The 10,151-nt window shown below is 31.2% G+C and overlaps 1 long non-coding RNA gene across 1 annotated transcript; it reads left to right on the forward strand.

Moving 5' to 3' along the window:
• The first annotated feature begins 5,888 nt into the window (after positions 1-5,888).
• Positions 5,889-7,286, forward strand: LOC120080446 (uncharacterized). Its single transcript, XR_005482515.2, has 2 exons — positions 5,889-6,186; positions 6,932-7,286. It is a non-coding gene; the product is annotated as an uncharacterized LOC120080446 (long non-coding RNA).
• The last annotated feature ends 2,865 nt before the right edge of the window (positions 7,287-10,151 follow it).

Genomic DNA, 10,151 nt, shown 5'->3' on the forward strand with positions numbered 1-10,151 from the left:
GATTCAAGTTAAGACATCATGGTTATCTTGATGAAATGTAAGTCTATTCTAGCAACAATGTTATATAGAGAGACTATTCATTTCGTGGTCCGGTCTTATACGAACTATTTGTATAGAATATCCCCGCTCACAGGTCTTGACATGAATTATTAGGATTAGATCATTTATAGCAGTTTACAAAAATTATAACAACTATAAAGCAGGTCGTATTCATAGTATCACCAAGATAAGGTACTCAGAGTATCTTGTAGTGTTAACAACTACTTAATAAAACAGATCCTCGTTAAAGTGTAGTAATATGATCCCCCATCGAGTATCTCCTATTCATTTAATCATTGTCTCTTGATTTAATCCTTGACCACTTGAGAGTTCACCATTATTTAAAGCTTAAAAAATTTTCATTTTATATTTCTCTCATAAAATATCTCGATGTTTTGTTGATGCACCAATTGCGTTCACCATATTTGTAACAATAAGAAATGGACCACCAATTTCAACATGATTTTTTGCAATAGCTATAAGAGCTAATTAAAGTTGATGAGAAAAACAATGAATTTAAAAAGCACATTCATTTTTTTTTCAAAATAAGTGCTATCAATCCATTGAACTGACCTTGCATATTACTTACTCCATCATATCCTTGTCCTTGTAAACTAGCGATGTTTAACCCATGTTGAGACAAAAAATTCATCTATGGTTTTCTTAAGTGATAAAGAAATTGTATCATTGACATGATGATTCCAACAAATCATTCAATAACATGACCTTTATCCACATATCGCAATGCAACTAACATCTGCTCCTTTTGAAGACACATCTTTTGATTCGTCTATCAAGATAAAAAAAATTTTGTCACTCACATCTTTTATAACCACATTAACAACTTCTACTACAATTGAATGAACTATATCCTTTTGAATATAGGGTGAAGTCAATTGCAAATTATCTGGGGTATTTTTTTCAAAGTCACGGTTTCAGTATCTTTATTATGGTTGCATAACCATCATAAAAGTTCAAGAAAATTATCCTGATTTTTCGAATCATTTGTCTCATCATGTCCATGAAATGCAAGTCCTTGTTGTAATAAAATTGATACAAAGAATTGATGCACCTAATCGAGTTCGATACTTAACTCGTGCTTAGTCAGGCATTTTATTTAACAAAGTCTCGATATGTTGTTTTTGTTTCAAAATAGTCTCATATTTACCCAAAGCCTTATTGTGTGCACTATTAGGATCAAAATATTTGAATATGCAATTTCTTTTTTTTTCCAGTTAGAAAATCCTTCACTAACAAAATAGTTACCTCCTGACTCTTCACTTACTCCTGGTTTGAATAGATAGCAGCATAAACAAAATGCAACAATCTTTGAAATGTTATATTCTAACCAATTAGAATATTCACTAAACCAAGTTGGATTAAGTCGTCATGACTTTGTACCAAATTTCTTAAGTGGAAAACTATGATTTCGAGGCTGACAAGGACCTTTTAGTAAATATGCTCTATGAACTTGATCTCGAATATTATAATTATAATCATAAATTTTGGTTCTTAGACCAGGATCTGCGAGTAGTTCCTCTAGATTGATTTCTATATAAGATCGATCAGAATCCAAAACATTTTTCTTCTTTGAAGATGATGGCTCTACCGTCTCTATTATTGTTTTTCTTTTATAATATCTCTCCATATTAATTTTGAATTTACTCTACAAAAGTATTAGAAATAAGAATATTACATTCTATTATATAGATTAAAAAGTATAACACTTAAAGTCTTGAAAAATTTATAACTTACTTGCCGAGTTCATACATCCAAACGAGTGATATTTAATAACAATCCTCTAGCTTGAACTCTAAAATTAATTTTAAAAACTTATACAGTAATGTGAATGTAAAAGTAATAGGGAAAAAAATGAAAACATATAGAGTGTAATGCAAATATAAAAATTACGTACAAAAAATTAACGGCACAATAAAAATATCTCTTCATATTGACTTAGAGCCAACTCTACAAAAGTATTTTTCCAATAAAAATATTAAAAACTATTACATAGATTTAAAAATATAAGAACCAAAAATTCTAAGAAGATACACACTACCTATTCAAGAGAATGTTGTTGAAAATTGGGATAAAAAATTTCTCTAGATTTCTAAATTTTGAAGAAAAAAACTTCTACATAAGTTAAAGAAACTGCACTGATTTGTTAATTTTTCTTGGAGGTAGAGAGACTAGTTTGCAATTGCAACCTAAAAGATTAAAATCTACTTTATATTTTAATTTTATATTTAGAATTTAAAAAGAAAAAGGTTTCTATTTTTTTTTTTTTTTAGGGTTTTGGAACCCACACTACAAAGTTTCTATTTTTATTTAGGATTTAGGAACCCAATGCACTACCCCTATAATTAAAATCATACACACACACACAAAAACCCCTAAAATATGTCAGTGTTCCATGTGTTACAATAGGTGCCTCTACCACGGAAACACTATGAACACTTGATATTAATAATGCATTTTATAATTAATATTATTAATAATTAATTTAAAATTTATATTAAAATACAAAAATCGATAATTCAAGGGGCACGTGCCTCTTGACCCCTACGTGGCTCAATGTTTATAGACTTAATTTTCAAAAACAAAAAACAAAAAACTAGATTATTACCAAATATGGCCTCAAGTAATTTAAACTATTGTTTTTTTTAAAAAAAATAAATTTTAAAAAAAATATATTCTTTAACTTCCAAAGAGGAAAGTCAAGGAGACAGCAGATTCGCCAGTCAGGCACACCATGAGGCTACCTGGAATAGGAATAATGAAAGCTCTCGTGGTCGCATCTCTCCACGACAACTAGTTGCTCTTGGATATCCTGCTATTTGAATTAGTGAGTATTAGGTTTTCACCATTTTAACTTTTCTCTTAAGAAAGGAAGAGAGACTTTCTATTACTTGCACTTGCTTTCCACTTGAAAGATAACGGTCTCTCTTATTTGGGCTCAAAAAAGAATATTAGCTTCCGCGTCCTTCCTGCCTGTTGAAATTGGTGTGAATGATCGCCCTTTTTCGATTATTTTCTGTTGAAATTGGTGTGAATGATCGCCCTTTTTCGATTATTTCTTTCTCCCATATCTTTAATAGCGGGTTGGGATTAGTAACTCCCGACCCTCAACGGATTTTCAGAATTTGTGTTCAACCGATGTAGCCTCTTTTGTTGAATTAAGTATTTTTTTTTTAACAATATGTAGGAGAATCATCTTGAAGTTGATAGCAAGCTCGTTGAGTTATGTTTCATTTTAGTGAGTATAGTTTTCATTTGGTGTCTAAGCTTCAAAATGTTACATTTTTGTCCCTGAAATCTCGAAGCTTATGCTGGATTGAATGAAAGCTAAACTTAAAAGTAGGTGAAAATTAAATGTAGCATATTAAAACTTAGAAACTAAATAGACGTCAACTTCAAAATTTAGGGATAAAAGTATACATTTTAAAATTTATGAACTAACAAAAAAAAATCATATACAAAATTAAGATACCAAAAACTTATTTTTCCCAAATAAATATTTAAAAAACAGTAGCTAATAACAGTAGCTAATATGAAAGTATTGTTACAAAGAATTTGCTGGCTAAGTAGTTCAATTATGAGGTTAAATTATAAATTTGGTAAATATAATTTGGATGAAGTGGAAATTTAGTTTCAATAGTTTAAAAGTTATAATTTATTCTTGTAATTTGATAAAACCTTTTTAAATAGTTCGAATTTAATAATTATGAGAACTTTTTATGAAGATTAAATTTAATTTTTTTTTCTCAACTATAGAAAACAAATTTATAATTTAATTTTATTAAAAAAATTTAAAATATAACCACATTCTTGTTTGGTATATTAGATGCCAACAAATTCTGTATTTGAAAACAAATTATAGCAAAATGTCACTCTTTATCAATGATAGTAGAAATTTTATTATATTTATAAATAAATTGACTCATATCATGTATTTGAAAAAAAGTCCTTAATTTTATATGTTTTTTTTTCATAATATATATGTATATGTTTGATAATAAAAATTAAAAGTTTATACCCATAAATATTTGTTTTTACATTCTATCCATCTAAAATTAATTGTATAGGTTAAATTACATATTTAGTTTCTAAACTTTGACGGTGTTTAGTTAGACCCTCAACTTTCAAGATTACAATTTTAATGTATGAGCTTTGAATTTTTATTTTTAGAATCTATGGATATATTTAGTACAAAATTAAAAGGTTAGGGTTTTATTATACATAAAATCTAAATTTATATCTTAATTCTACATTATCCAAGTTGCTTTTTGATCATGTCAAAAAGCACCCCTACCATGTCCTTCAAGGACATCTCAATTAATGAATAATGTACACAAAATCCAATAAAACAATCTAAAATAATAACAAAATCACACAACAAAATTTACTCAAAGTAAATTTATTACTTAATTAATGAATGTCAAACCCATCTCTAAGTTATTGGTATAGCTTTCTCTTAAGTAGGTTCAAATACATAAAATATTTATGATTTATTATTTATTAAAAAAATGAACGAAAGAATCATTTTAATTATAAAAAAGTTAAATATATAAAACCAAGTGGTAGAGAAAGAAACAATAGCATTTATCATATTTTTGGAAAAAAAGTGAAGAAAAAGGATATTCAATTATGGGATGCAAAAATTCAAGGCTATAAGGAGAGAAAAGATTGGGAAACAGTTGAAGATTGAATTAAAATAATACATAATAAATGAAGAGAGAGGAAAATAATAAAAAGAATTATATTTGAAAAAACATTTGTTTTCTATTTTTCAAAATTGATGTTTGTTTCACATCATTAATACTTGACTGAATTTCGGATAACACTCATCTTCATGCATCCCACTTTCTTTATTCACACAAAAAAAAAAATTAAAATATTTCGAAAAATAAATTAAAAAAATTTAACACATGTCAAATTATGATTGGACACTTTGGTGAGATGTACAAAGATAGGTGCTACTAGATTGCACTTAAGTATTACCCTTAAAAAAATAAGAATAGCTAATTAAATTATATGGACTAAATTTCTAGACCTCAATACAGTTGAGATTAAATTGTTACAAATTAAATTCGAATATTAAATCATTAGTAGCTTCTGAGTACAGTTTATCTCACAAAAACTATACATTCATAAGTAGTTGTTCTGTTCCATTCAATTACTTTGGTTAACAACGGATACCTTTAAAAAGTTTCTCAAGAAGCTAAATAAGCATGTAATCATTTCGTTGATCAATTTAAATAGGGTGTTTTTTGTTTTATTATCATTTAGGAACAAAGAGAGGATGAATCAATCAAACTAGCTCTCCCTAATAAAAAAAAAATTAGTTGAAGAACCGAACTACAACACTACAAAATAACAGAGAATGAAGGCCATGGACAATATAAAGGTCTTGGGAGAGGACCAAAGCATTACGTACAACCTCACTTAACAAACGGTCTCGGTGTCTAGCATCAGAAATAGCAAGGCTATGAAGCACAGATACTTCAAAAGATACAGAGAATCGGTATCAGTATCTGATACTGATACGTCCAGATACGTGTTAGATATGTGAAATGAAGTATCTAATTTTTTTTTCTTTTTTTAATTTTGGATACACGTATCCCCTTCAAGATATGTGAAGGGGATACGGCAAGCTAAAATTTGTCAATTCTTCCTCTTCAGCCCAATAGCCCATTAACACAAAAATAACCCGCTTACTACTTAGTTTTATATTTTTATTAATATAATTATTAAATTATAATTTATAATATGGTATTAATAATTTAATTTATAAATTAAAAACAAAAGTAAAACTAAAAAAGAAAAGTAAAAAAAAAAAACCCTAAAACTAAAAGTCGAAAATTCTCATCTATCTGACAGCAGTTCCCTTCCAGTTCTTCTTCTTCCCTTCGTCTTCCTCTTCATTTCACCAGTTCACTTCTTCAGTTCTTCTTCTTCAGCCCAGTCGACGACGGCGGCTTCGACCACTCCAGTAGAGTCCAGATTCGTCTCAGCCTAGACGATGACTTTGATAACTTCAGTTTGTTTATTCGTTCTTCAGTTCATTCATTCAGCGCATCAGCTCACCGTGGATGCCACAACACAACTCTTGTCTCTTCGGATTGGTCTCTTCGTTCGTTCAACTTAGTAAACTTTCATTCTTCCTTAATCCTTCTGTTCAGATTTTGATTTCCATTTCTTTTTTATCAAGTTTTCAGCTTTTCATTTTCAATCTCTAAAATTTCCATTTCTTTTGGTTTGAATCTTTGATTTTAGGGGTTTAATTTTAATTTTTAACGGTAGTAAGTTTCCTTTGGTTTGAATCTTTGATTTTAGGTGTCTAATTTTAATTTTTAACAGTAGTAAGTTAAAATTTTATTTTCCATTTACATTTCTTCTCAATTCTTGTTTATGCTTGCTCTGTTCTTGTTTAAATGACATCTTCATCAAGCCAAAGTCAATCATCAAATCCTTCCATAAACTCATCTTCCTCCATTGTTGAAGATGATACAAAACCTCTTTGGAAATATGTGACCAAAATTCAAAAATTAGGCGATGGGGGTGGAAATTTCTATTGGCAATGTAACCTTTGTAATATTTCAAAGAAGAGCTCTTATACACGGGTTAGAGCTCATTTATTAAAGATAAGTAGTCAAGGAATTGGACCTTGTTTAAAAGTCACTTCTTTCATTTTGAGTGAAATGCAAAAATTGGAAGAAGAAGTAAAGGCTCGGCTAGAAAAAAAAGATCCAAAGAATGTTCCCTTACCACTTCTGGTCATAACAATTGGTGGATTAATGTTAGTAATTCTCCTATTACAAGCAAATTTATCTTTAAGAAGTGTTAATGTTAGTAATGTTAGTAATTCATCTTTTGTCAAGGGGTACTCCAGAATATTCAAGAGGAGAGACTAAAGCATGGGACATTGCTGGAGATAGTTTTGATTCTTTTGAAGATGTTGGTATGTTGGAAGTAGCCAATTTATCTTTAGATGAACCAGAGTTAGAGGCTGATATTTTGGGAGATCATGGTGGTGGTGAAAGTGATAATGATGTTGATGATGATGATGTTATGATGATTTAAGATTTGAGTGTTTCAAGTTTTTCTATTTTCTAGTCTTTATGTTACTAATTTGGTTTGTACTAAGAACTTTGTGGTAGGACAGAGTGATAATATTTCAAGTTTCTCTAGTTTGTCTTTGTATTAAGAACTTTTATGTTATTAATTTGATATCTTATGTTTTGGACTACATTTTAGTATCTTTCTTTATGGTTAAATTTATATATATGAAAACATAAAAATAAAAATGACGTATCCGTATATTAGTTTTTTAGAAATTGACGAATCGCCGTATCCGATCGTATCCATATCGTGTATCCATATCGGTGTCTATGCTTCATAGCAGCAAGGCATATTTGAAGCACGCAAAAACCATGACGGTCAATTCCAACAAAAAAAATTGTCTTTTTTTTTTTTTGTTATTCTAACTAAACAAAAAAACCATTTGAGAATCATTTGAAGTGTATTTTTTTTTTAAAAAAAAAAAAACTCAATTTATGTGGTATTAGACAGTAAATACAAGTAAATACAACTTGATAATTTAGGGTATATTTAGAATACAAATGTTTAATTTAAAAATTACATCATTTTAAAACAAATTAGAGTGTTTGGTGTCACGGTCATGCTTGTCCATGGCGTGTTGCCCATGGCTGCATGTCCGCCTTCACCTCTTTTTACCATACGTTTATCCTATGTATTTCCTTTTGCTAGGTAGTTTACTTTCTATGTGCTTTTCTTAGTGTCTGACCGGTCACCCATTTCCATATGCAAGGGTGACAAATGTGTTTTTTTTAGAATGCATTATATGGGGGTAAGACTAATCATCATATCCTCATACTAGTGAGTTGTATGCTATAAAGTTGTGTTGTTGCTTATTGCTTTCTAGCTGTACAACTAATCTTCTTTGCTTAATCATGCTTTCAAACATTTGCGGAAACCTTTTTCTCTACACCCGTTTTCTAAAACATTTTCTCAAGAACGGTGGTGAAGGTTGTGAGATACGCCTATTGTGCCATTGGCTATTCAGATTTGGATTGGCTGACTTGTTCGAGGGTAAGAACAAGTGCCGCACAATCGCTTCAAGACCCTTATTAAGGTGTGATTGTGATAGTTAGAATCAGAGCTAAGTTAGCTTGTGGAGTTGAGAAACTGTGATCATGTTTGCTACGAAACAGTTAGGCAAGTCCCATGTTGACCGATTGGTCAAGATAGAAGAGAAAATGCTCTAGGATGCTCGTCAGGGAATTTTTGACGAGGGTTGAGACCCTAGAGGCAAAAGTTGTGAGAACTAATACTTTTGAGCATGGAGATGGCTTGTCAAGCTCTATTGCCCTTATGGAAGTGCGTGTCGAAGAACTGATAGCTCACAGAAAGCGATAATTCATATGGTGACTAAGTTATCTAAGGATTTTCGAGCCATCCTCAATGTTGTCCAGGCAGAGATTGCAGACATCAGTGCAAGAGTTAACCTCACCATGAGAGCGGTGGGAAATCAAGCCCCAACTGGGGGTACAGTCCAATTCAATAGGGTAAAAGTGTTAAGGTTGATGCCCTAAAGTCTTGTGTCCTGTAGTTTGTAAACACATTTTGTACGAATGCTTATGATGTATAATATATGATATTTACTTCACTTCTTGACTTTGCACATTGGTTGTTTTATTTGCTTTACCACCAACCAATAAACCAAAATCTCTGGTTGTCTTTATGTAACTTAAACATGTATCTGGTGATATACAAGTGGATCATGTCTTAGTGATAACCAAAATGGTCTATAGTATATGGATATAAGAGGGAAACCTTATCCTGGTAACGCTACGGATGCGGCCGCTTTGTAGAATAGTTATAAATGTTGGGACTTGTCACAGATGGTCTGATCCTGATCATTCATGTAAAGGACATGCGAGCGGGGGCGTCCTATACAAAGAGTTTGTATAAGACCCGACCATGAAATGTTAACGTCTCGTCATATAACCTCGTTCATGATAGAGACTTCACTTCACTAGGATGATCATAGGTAACATGACCTCAATCCTAAGTGAGTTGGGAACTTCTACCATTGAGGGTGATCCTTTAATTTGCATGGGTGTGAGTGGCTAGAGTGCCGACTTAAACTTACCACTTTGAGGATTCGTCTGATTTGGGAGCTAGAAACTCAGCTACATAAGATGGAGTTCACTCCTTCCCCGAAGTAGGGGTAAGTAGATAGATTGCTCCCTTAAGGGCTGATCCTAGGACTTGAACGATGTGGCGCCACACACCTTCTCATGGCCTGAGAGGTGTTCACACATAGTAGGACTATGTTGTATTGTTCATTAGAGGGATAAGTGGTACTTAAGGAGTAAGATGTAACTACAGGGGCAAAACGATAAATTGGCCCAGCTATACTTACGAGTATCTATGAAGGGTCATCGTACGGATGATTGTGCAAGAGTGTAATAACATACAGTAGAAGTAACGAGGATCAATAAGCATTCAAATTCACTCATTTTGGCAGAAACTAAAGCATGCTCATCTAAAATAAGAGGGTTTGTGATCATACCTTTGAAGAACTCTTCATGATCTCGATCAAACAGTAGCAGTCTTCTCCAAAAATCACCATGAACCACCTCAAAATCTTCCCCACTATCCTCTTGAAGCTTTAGATCGAGTTGTGGGACTCAAGAACAACTTGAAGCAATGGAATTACATAGAAAAGCTCATAGCAGCACACGCTCGTAGAACTCTTCTTCAGCTTCGAAATTCTCTAAAATTTCTAATGGAATGTATGCCTCAAAATCACTCATTCTTCTTTATTTATTGCAGGTGAACATGCAAAGAAGAAATGTGCATGGCTTGCAGCTCATGCTTGGAGTTAATGAAGAAGAGGAAGTGGGTTTTGTGTGAGCATGAAAAAGATGATAATGGAAAACCATGAAATTCCATTTTGTGCATGTTTTTCCAATTTTCCAATTTATCTCAAAATAAAAATTTTGATTTTAAAACTAAAAAATTAATTTTCTAAAATTAATTTAAAAGATACTAATTAATTTAATATCAAATATTAAATTAATTTT

This window comes from Benincasa hispida, chromosome 6 (genome assembly GCF_027475165.1).
Source record: "Benincasa hispida cultivar pf3 chromosome 6, pf3_genome.v1.1, whole genome shotgun sequence".
In the NCBI taxonomy this organism is placed as follows: domain Eukaryota; kingdom Viridiplantae; phylum Streptophyta; class Magnoliopsida; order Cucurbitales; family Cucurbitaceae; genus Benincasa; species Benincasa hispida.